The sequence below is a fragment of the Styela clava genome, chromosome 15, assembly GCF_964204865.1.
Source record: "Styela clava chromosome 15, kaStyClav1.hap1.2, whole genome shotgun sequence".
Lineage (NCBI taxonomy): Eukaryota > Metazoa > Chordata > Ascidiacea > Stolidobranchia > Styelidae > Styela > Styela clava.
Genome location: NC_135264.1, coordinates 16,226,133 through 16,235,778, shown reverse-complemented (window position 1 = coordinate 16,235,778; position 9,646 = coordinate 16,226,133). Strand labels below are relative to the sequence as shown.

Below are 9,646 nucleotides of genomic sequence, written 5' to 3'. Positions count from 1 at the left end.
GAAATAGGCGATGATTTATAAATTTCATGCGCAATGAATTTACCCGCAGAACGCAATAAGAGGGAAAATATGTCTACAGCTGAGAATGAAATATATCCATTCCTGACCCTTCTGGCTGTTGAAAAGGTTATTGATAAAAAGCAATTATACTTTAAATATCAGAGTAACAGTTACCATACTATTTGCCCACTCTGTTTATATATTTTAGCACAGCGGTAGTGTATATTTAAATAAGTAATCTTTCACTTTTAGTTGATTATTGGAAAATTATTACAATCGGAAATATTGTAAATCTCGATGTATCAGTATCTTTCCCAGTATGAAACGCTAGCCATTAGATAAATGAATATATCGCCGAACCAGTAGTTCATAAATGGACACACGCAACTCTTATCTCTTAGTAGTCTTTTAAATTTGGATCGAGATCTTGATTTGATCAACTATATCAAAAATAATATTGAAAGTACGATAAAGTGAAGAATATAGGCTATGATAATGAAAAGTCAAAAACGAGAGTATTTGATTACTTTAGTTTATTCAGTAAGATACTTTTATCGTAATTCTTTTATTTTGTTATTTTGTAGCTTTGTTCGAATATATAATTACTCTTGACCACTGATATCTTGATGTGAGTACGTTTTCGGAAGGAACAGAATATTTCAATTTTTTTCACTAGCAAAATATATCTTCGGGCAATGCGGAAAGCCGAAATGCATCCCTCGTCGAAAATTGAAATTATCAGTCACAAGAAAGCCTCCAGTATAACCATTGGCGGGCGACAAAGAGCTGCGCCGTTGTTATTGTAAGTATAACCGTTAGGGGAGATCCTTCAGATATGATTTACATATTCATCCCGGGTGAGAGAAAAGTAGATAAGACGGCTTAACCCTATGGCATCATGCCCGGTATGGGATTAGTTACCGGTAGTTATTTGTTTTCGGAAGCATGGACTTGATAATAGTGAAAGTCGTAACCGACCAGCGGTCACGTGAACCGCCCTAAAATGTAAAAAAAAAAAATTATTAGTTTTTCGTAGTTTGAAACGCTCATTAGACCCTAAAGACTATTTCGAAATTACACTTAGGCATATTTCGGCGGGAGATCTAACCAGGAAAACAAAAATTTCAGATCCCCCCTCTCTCCTCGGCTATTACCTGGCTATGTGTATGCCCTGGTGCAGTCAAAGATAAAATGTTGCCTCCAACTCGCATTCAACGGTAATGGAAATTCTCACACAAGTAGAATAAGTTCATATCTTAGCAAAGTTAGGGCTCATGTGGAGCCAAAAGAATCCACACCCGGCTCCAACTCACAAACTCCGTGCCTTCCCCTGCCATGCCACTTTTGGAATGTGGAAAAAAGGCATTTTTGTATCATACATAGAAATTTTCTTATTAGACTCTATATTTTCTATATTTTGAAAACATCGGCGAAATACCCTAACTGGGATATTAGAAATTTCACGCCCCCCTTAATTAATCTCAAATATTTTCTTCACCCTAGAGTGCCTATAATTCTTGTGGCAATGTTTTATAATTACATCATGATTGAATTTTTTTTGCATGATTTTTTGTCATTTTGCTCGTTTTTCACAATTATTTGTATAAAATTTGCATTCGAGTATTAAATTATGCTATTTCAGATAATTTTTGGTGGTAAAAAATTATAAGGTACGGTGGAATTTTCGTATTTCTCCCGGGGAGAGGAGAGCCGATATGACGGCCTAATCATCTAGCAAACCACGACCTCGAGCGTCCCTGTCGGATAGGGGGAATAGTAACTTTCACTTTTATCAGCTACGAATTTGAGGACAAAAGCGCTAACGACCTTTAGTTACACTAACCGCCCTACGAGTGTTGTTGAGACGGCTCATCATAGGGAAAATGAGTTATGAAGCGCACAATTGAGAAATTAACTTCACTTAGTAAAGTAGAGCTGCATAATGGCGCCATTTTGAGAATAGAACAGAAATATCCTTGATAAATAGGGCAAGGTAAGTCTTGTCTGGATTCTACGATGTCAAAATGACAGCCAATCATATCTCGAATCCCAAGTAACGTGGATAATGGCGCCATTTTGAGAATAGAACAGAAATATCCTTGATAAATAGGGCAAGGTAAGAATCTTGTCTGGATTCTACGATGTCAAAATGGCAGCCAATCATATCTCGAATCCCAAGTCACGTGGTCGGCGCAGAATGGCATCTGCCACCTTCTTGCCATGCGCAGACGGACATCATAACCGGAAGTTCATCTACCAACTATTTGCCATGCGCAAGAAAATACTTGAATCTGATTGGCTAATTCAAAATTACTCAACTTGCGCAGTAGATTACCGGCCATCTACTTGCCATGCGCAAGATTTCTTGAAAACCGACTGTTGCCAGATATTTTTGAAAACGGATTCTAGCAATCTGGCAACGCTCAAAAACATGAAATTTCCGCGCATGGCAACTGCATGTCCGTTAAGGCAACGCGCATGTCACGTGATTTTGCAATTTTGTGATTGGTTGAATCTAAGCCAAGTAGAATATTACATGAAGCTATTGCGTGAAGTGTTGAAATGATAGAAGCAAGTAGATCAACAAAGACGCATACCATCGCGATCCGGCGTGGCTCAGGCGGTTCGTCGATCGTGAACTGATCTTGCCGTTCGAGTTCAATACCAGACCCACGCGCTCTTATTTTAGTTGATTTAAAGTATAATCAGGATACAAGTATTGGAAATGAGAGCGAGATAACCTGCCGACAGTGTGGTGCGGACAATCCGTCGTCAGATGCGAAAACCCATCGTTCGAGTTCAATACCAGCCGTGTGCGATTTTTTTTTAGTTGTTTTGGAGTAGTCAGGGGATAAGTATTAGAAAATTGAGCGCGTTCTCCGTTGGCCGATGTGGCAAAGTTAATCAGTAGCCAGCTATCTAATCCCGAAGTTCGAGTTTGATACCAGAGTTCAATGCCGGTCCCATACGTTGTCTTATTTTCAGTTCTTGGGGTAATCGAGAGATAAGTATTAGAGATTAGAAGGTATGTTCGCGCGGCCGGTATGGCGCGGATAGTGCGTCGCCAGCGAAGTGGGCCTGCGGTTCGAGTTCAATACCAGCCCGTGCACTCTCTTTTTCTTAGTTGTTTTGGAGTAGTCGAGAGATAAGTATTAGAGATTAGACCATTAACTTCGGCGGCCGGTGTGGCGCACTGACAATGACGCGGGGGAGGTGTTCCCTGGACATGGGTTCAAGCCCATGTCCGAGTTGCCGATGAAGACGACCTCTACTTTGGCCGACGGGGCTTGCTCCCGTGGTCTTGGAGAGGCGTTGATGTACGGAACTCGGGGTAGTTGCCATTCAAATGCAACTCCCCAAACTCCAATGATCCTACAGAGTCAGTGCGATGTGACGCCAGAGGGTCGCCTTTTTATGAAATTTGTCATAATAACAACAATAAAAAGGCGGTGTTATTTCATTTTTCGAGTCGAGCGATTCCTCGTGCTTTTGCTATCGGTGGGAAATTTACCCGATCGTAGGTGGATTCGAACCTTCAAGCCTGCGGCGCAACATTCACGCGCTTACCCGGATGCGCCACCGTACCATCTCGAATACAGAGATGTAATCCGGATACTTATTTCACAAAAAGCTGAACTTTTTAAAAAAAATAAAATAAAATTGCAACACTCGAGAGATAAGTATTAGAGATTAGCACATCAACTTCGGCGGCCGGTGTGGCGCACTGACAATGACGCGGGGGAGGTGTTCCCCTGGACATGGGTTCAAGCCCGTGTCCGAGTTGCCGATGAAAACGACTCCTACTTTGGCCGACGGGGCTTGCTCCGTGGTCTTGGAGGGGCGTCGATGTACGGAACTCGGGGTAGTTGCCATTCAAATGCAACTCCCCAAACTCCAATGATCCCGCAGAGTCAGTGCGATGTGACGCCAGAGGGTCGCCTTTTATGAAATTTGTCATAATAACAACGGTCGCCTTTTATGAAATTTGTCATAATAACAACAATAAAAGACGGGGTTTAATTCATTTTTCGAGTCAAGCGATTCCTCGTGACTTTGCTATCGGTGGGCACTTTAAACGAGCGTGGGTGGATTCGAACCTTCCAGCCTACGGCGCAACATTCGCGCGCCTAACCGAGTGCGCCACCGCACCATCACGAATGCAGAGATGTAATCCGGGTATTTATTTCACAAAAAGCTGAACTTATGAAAAAAAAAAATTGCAACACTCGAGAGATAAGTATTAGAGATTAGCACATCAACTTCGGCGGCCGGTGTGGCGCACTGACAATGACGCGGGGGAGGTGTTCCCCTGGACATGGGTTCAAGCCCGTGTCCGAGTTGCCGATGAAGACGACCTCTACTTTGGCCGACGGGGCTTGCTCCGTGGTCTTGGAGGGGCGTTGATGTACGGAACTCGGGGTAGTTGCCATTCAAATGCAACTCCCCAAACTCCAATGATCCTGCAGAGTCGGTGCGATGTGACGCCAAAGGGTCGCCTTTTTATGAAATTTGTCATAATAACAACAATAAAAAAGGCGGGGGTTATTTTATTTTTCGAGTCGAGCGATTCCTCGTGCCTTTGCTATCGGTGGGCACTTTACCCGATCGTAGGTGGATTCGAACCTTCTAGCCTGCGGCGCAACATTCAAGCGCCTAACCAGGTGCGCCACCGCATCATCACGAATACAGAGACGTAATCCGGTAATTTATTTCACAAAAAGCTGAACTTATAAAAAAAAAAAAAAAAATTGCAACACTCGAGAGATAAGTATTAGAGATTAGCACAACAACTTCGGCGGCCGGTGTGGCGCACTGACAATGACGCGGGGGAGGTGTTCCCCTGGACATGGGTTCAAGCCCGTGTCCGAGTTGCCGATGAAGACGACCTCTACTTTGTCCGACGGGGCTTGCTCCGTGGTCTTGGAGGGGCGTTGATGTACGGAACTCGGGGTAGTTGCCATTCAAATGCAACTCCCCAAACTCCAATGATCCTGCAGAGTCAGTGCGATGTGACGCCAAAGGGTCGCCTTTTTATGAAATTTGTCATAATAACAACAATAAAAAAGGCGGGGGTTATTTTATTTTTCGAGTCGAGCGATTCCTCGTGCCTTTGCTATCGGTGGGCACTTTACCCGATCGTAGGTGGATTCGAACCTTCTAGCCTGCGGCGCAACATTCGTGCGCCTAACCAGGTGCGCCACCGCACCATCACGAATACAGAGACGTAATCCGGTAATTTATTTCACAAAAAGCTGAACTTATAAAGAAAAAAAAAAAAATTGCAACACTCGAGAGATAAGTATTAGAGATTAGCACAACAACTTCGGCGGCCGGTGTGGCGCACTGACAATGACGCGGGGGAGGTGTTCCCCTGGACATGGGCTCAAGCCCGTGTCCGAGTTGCCGATGAAGACGACCTCTACTTTGGCCGACGGGGCTTGCTCCGTGGTCTTGGAGGGGCGTTGATGTACGGAACTCGGGGTAGTTGCCATTCAAATGCAACTCCCCAAACTCCAATGATCCTGCAGAGTCAGTGCGATGTGACGCCAAAGGGTCGCCTTTTTATGAAATTTGTCATAATAACAACAATAAAAAAGGCGGGGGTTATTTTATTTTTCGAGTCGAGCGATTCCTCGTGCCTTTGCTATCGGTGGGCACTTTACCCGATCGTAGGTGGATTCGAACCTTCTAGCCTGCGGCGCAACATTCGTGCGCCTAACCGGGTGCGCCACCGCACCATCACGAATACAGAGACGTAATCCGGTAATTTATTTCACAAAAAGCTGAACTTTTTAAAAAAAATAAAATAAAATTGCAACACTCGAGAGATAAGTATTAGAGATTAGCACATCAACTTCGGCGGCCGGTGTGGCGCACTGACAATGGCGCGGGGGAGGTGTTCCCCTGGACATGGGTTCAAGCCCGTGTCCGAGTTGCCGATGAAGACGACTCCTACTTTGGCCGACGGGGCTTGCTCCGTGGTCTTGGAGGGGCGTCGATGTACGGAACTCGGGGTAGTTGCCATTAAAATGCAACTCCCCAAACTCCAATGATCCCGCAGAGTCAGTGCGATGTGACGCCAGAGGGTCTCCTTTTTAAGAAATTTGTCATAATAACAACAATAAAAGACGGGGTTATTTCATTTTTCGAGTCGAGAGATTCCTCGTGACTTTGCTATCGGCGGGCACTTTACCCGATCGTAGGTGGATTCGAACCTTCTAGCCTGCGGCGTAACATTCGCGCGCCTAACAGGGTGCGCCACCGCACCATCTCGACTACGGAGATGTAATCCGGGTATTTATTTCACAAAGAGCTGAACTTATCGAAAAAAAAAGTTGCAACATCCTACGAGTCCGTGGACAATATGGATCCGCTCCAGGTTGGACTCGAACCAGTATTGTTCGGCGCAACTGCCAGCGCTTAGCCGAATGCGCCACCGCGACGTGCGACGTGCGGTAGTTTAATTCTGGCATTTATCGCACAAAAAGACCAAATTCCAGGTCACGTGGTCGGCGCAGAATGTCATCTGCCATATACTTGCCATGCGCATATGGAAATCCTAACCGGAAGTTCATCTATCAGCTATTTGCCATGCGCAAGAAAATATTTGAATCTGATTGGCTAATTCAAAACTGCTCAACTTGCGCAGTAGATCACCAGCCATCTACTTGCCATGCGCAAGATTTCTTGAAAAACGACTGTTGCCAGATATTTTTGAAAACGGATTCCACAAATCTCAAAAAAATAATTTTCAGCGCATGGCAACTGTATGTCCGTTGAGGCAACGCGCATGTCACGTGACTTTGAAATTTTGTGATTGGTTAAATCTGAGCCAATTAAAATATTACATGGAGGTATTACGCGAAGTGTTGAAATAATAGTAACAAGTAGAATAACAAAGAGGCAGATCCTCGCAATCCGGCCTGGCGCAGAAGATGCGTCGACCATGAACTAATCCGACTGTTCGAGTTCGATACCAGACCCGTTTGCTCTGCAGTTTAGATATATGTAAAAGTGACTTCTCAGTGATTTTGGAGAGTCAGTGCGATGTGACGCCAGAAGGCCGCATTTTTGCAAAATTTAATATGTTAACAACAATAAAAAGCTTCGGTGATTTCATTTCCCAGGTTCGCGCGATTTTTGGAGCTTTTGCACTCGTGGCACATTCTGCCTGCGACTTGCGTGAAGAGATACCGCTTAATGGTGGATTCGAACCTTCTAGTCTGCACCGCAACCTTTTAGCGCTCAACCCAATGCACCACCGAACCATTTTGAACGCGGTGATGTAACCCTGGTCTTTATCCCACGATGGGTTGAATTTACAAAAAAAAAATATTGCAACCCGGAATGAATTCGCAGACTTGTGATCTCTTAAGACCCACTCCCGGTTGGAGTCGAACCTGCATTGTTCGGCACACTCCGCCTGCGCCCAATCCGTTACGCCACCGCGGCAAAGGAAATACAGCGATGCAATTCTACAATTTATCACACAAAGAGCTTCATCAATAGAAAACAAGAGAGCTATGCTGAAATATATGGCCACGCAATACAACATAATTTTGATGACTTCATAGAAAAACTCACTTAAAATATTCGAAGCAATTGTTCCAGTAATCAAAGAGAAAAACGATTTCTTCAAAACGTGTCAAAGTACATCAACAACAACATAATATTGAAACGCCACTACGTGTCCTATAACAGCATAATTACCCGCCGAGTCTTCAACCTAGGATACCTCTACTTGCATTTACATCGCTGCGACACCGATTCAATCATAATTCTGGGATTCATCACTCGATTAATTTTATTGGCTTATCATCTTGCGCACCTCGCTCAGTTTTAGAACACGCTCGAGCGTCTTACGAAGCGGTTGGTCAGTCACAAGTTCCACATTGCTGCAAAGCATTGTATCTATAACTTAAACCAATAGTTCTCAACTTTTTTTTATTATCTTGGTCCATTTAACCCCCGATTCAAGAGTCTTGCTGCACATTAACACAAATGTATTTCTGTAACGTTTCGTCTGACCAAAGTTAGACTTTTTGAGACGAGCAGTTTACATTTACAAGCGATTTGAAATAGATTTGTGTTAGTGTGCGGCAGGACTCTTGAAGTGCACAGTACAAATATAAGCGCCGGCAAATCCCCACCTCGGAAGTTCACACACAAGTCCGAATCTATATTTACATTTTTTATTCTTGAAACTCAAGAATTGAAAGAATATGAGACAGATTACTGTTATCAAGAGAAAACCTGTTATCTGCAAACAAATTCTGCTTTACAATTAAGAAAATAGTTTTATTATTAATAACCTTAGTTGCCCTTTCGATATGCAGGCACTGTATTCTTTGCATCGATTACTCTTTGAAATTTGCAGAATTTGAGAACGTCATATCAATATAGAATCGAAATTGTACCTTCGGATGTTTCGTTCGTTAAACTTCATGGCGAATCTGCAAATCAAACAAAACTTGAATGCAGACAAGACAGACTTAAACATGGGTAGGGAAGGCTATTGTACATTGAATCCAACTATTGCAAAACGGACTTAATTTGCTATTTTAGCATTTTATACCTCATTGAGTTTTTATATAACACTGCTAAATACAGTTTTATTTGATACGATGAGTACCACTACGTTTTTTTCCATATTCAATTTTAGCAATTTCATTGGTGAATTTTTTTTTCAAGTTTCACCAATATTTGAATGTAAAGAGAATGTATTAGAGTCTGAAGATTTAATTTTTAAACTTTGTTTTCTTGTATTACCTTGGTTTTATCAAGTTCCGTCTTTCTTTTGGAAACCAGATGTCAAATAATGCAGCAATGATGATGAAATAATGATGAACAAAAGTTAGTTTGTGCTAACTTCTTTACTTGGGAACCACTGAATCACAGCATTGTGTTTTAGTCAAAATAAATAGGTATTTTAGTTAAAATATTGTAATGTTATAATTCTAGTTTACTGTAAATATTAAAAGATAAAATACAGCAAATTACATACAAGCATATATTGGCTCGAATAGTGTCCTGAACTGTATCAAGATATCTATGTACATTTAGTTGTCACCAAGTACAAAATAAGACGTTAGCACAGACCAAGAAGAGATGATTGCGTCCGTTATCAAACCTTTTTACTATTTTGTTCGTTTATTTTCAGGTATGAAATCTCTTATTGAAATAAAGTTGAGACGGGATTCTGATATACAGCCAACTATAGCATCATTCGTATAATCATATCGTGGATAAAACATTTTTATCCAGAAGGAAGTAAAATCAAAAGGCACAAATTAAACTTGACCCAAATATTTCATCGGGAACTATTAAGACGGCTTTATAAAAAATGGTAAAACATAAGATTTCATGCACTAATACGTCTAATACAGCAATAACATATACTGAAGTACACAAGGCACAATCTATACTCATAGAGTTTTCGCAACCTGAACTGAACAACTGAAAGTGTCCACCACACCTAGCTATCAAAACAACAGCAATCCAATCGTTCTAGATACAACGGGATTCCTAGCTGTTCAACTCGCTCTAGTGTCCCCACTGATTAATTGATTGATTAGCACGAACATTGTGATTTGTTTACGTCTCTGCTTGCCACAAACTATTTTTGCTTGCGAATACTGCGTCACAG

At 42.3% G+C, this 9,646-nt stretch overlaps 1 long non-coding RNA gene across 1 annotated transcript; it reads right to left on the bottom strand.

The window, feature by feature from the left end:
- Positions 1-8,132: 8,132 nt before the first annotated feature.
- Positions 8,133-8,961, bottom strand: LOC144411883 (uncharacterized). Its single transcript, XR_013468970.1, has 2 exons — positions 8,770-8,961; positions 8,133-8,453 (listed from the first exon to the last, which is right to left on the bottom strand). It is a non-coding gene; the product is annotated as an uncharacterized LOC144411883 (long non-coding RNA).
- Positions 8,962-9,646: the final 685 nt, after the last annotated feature.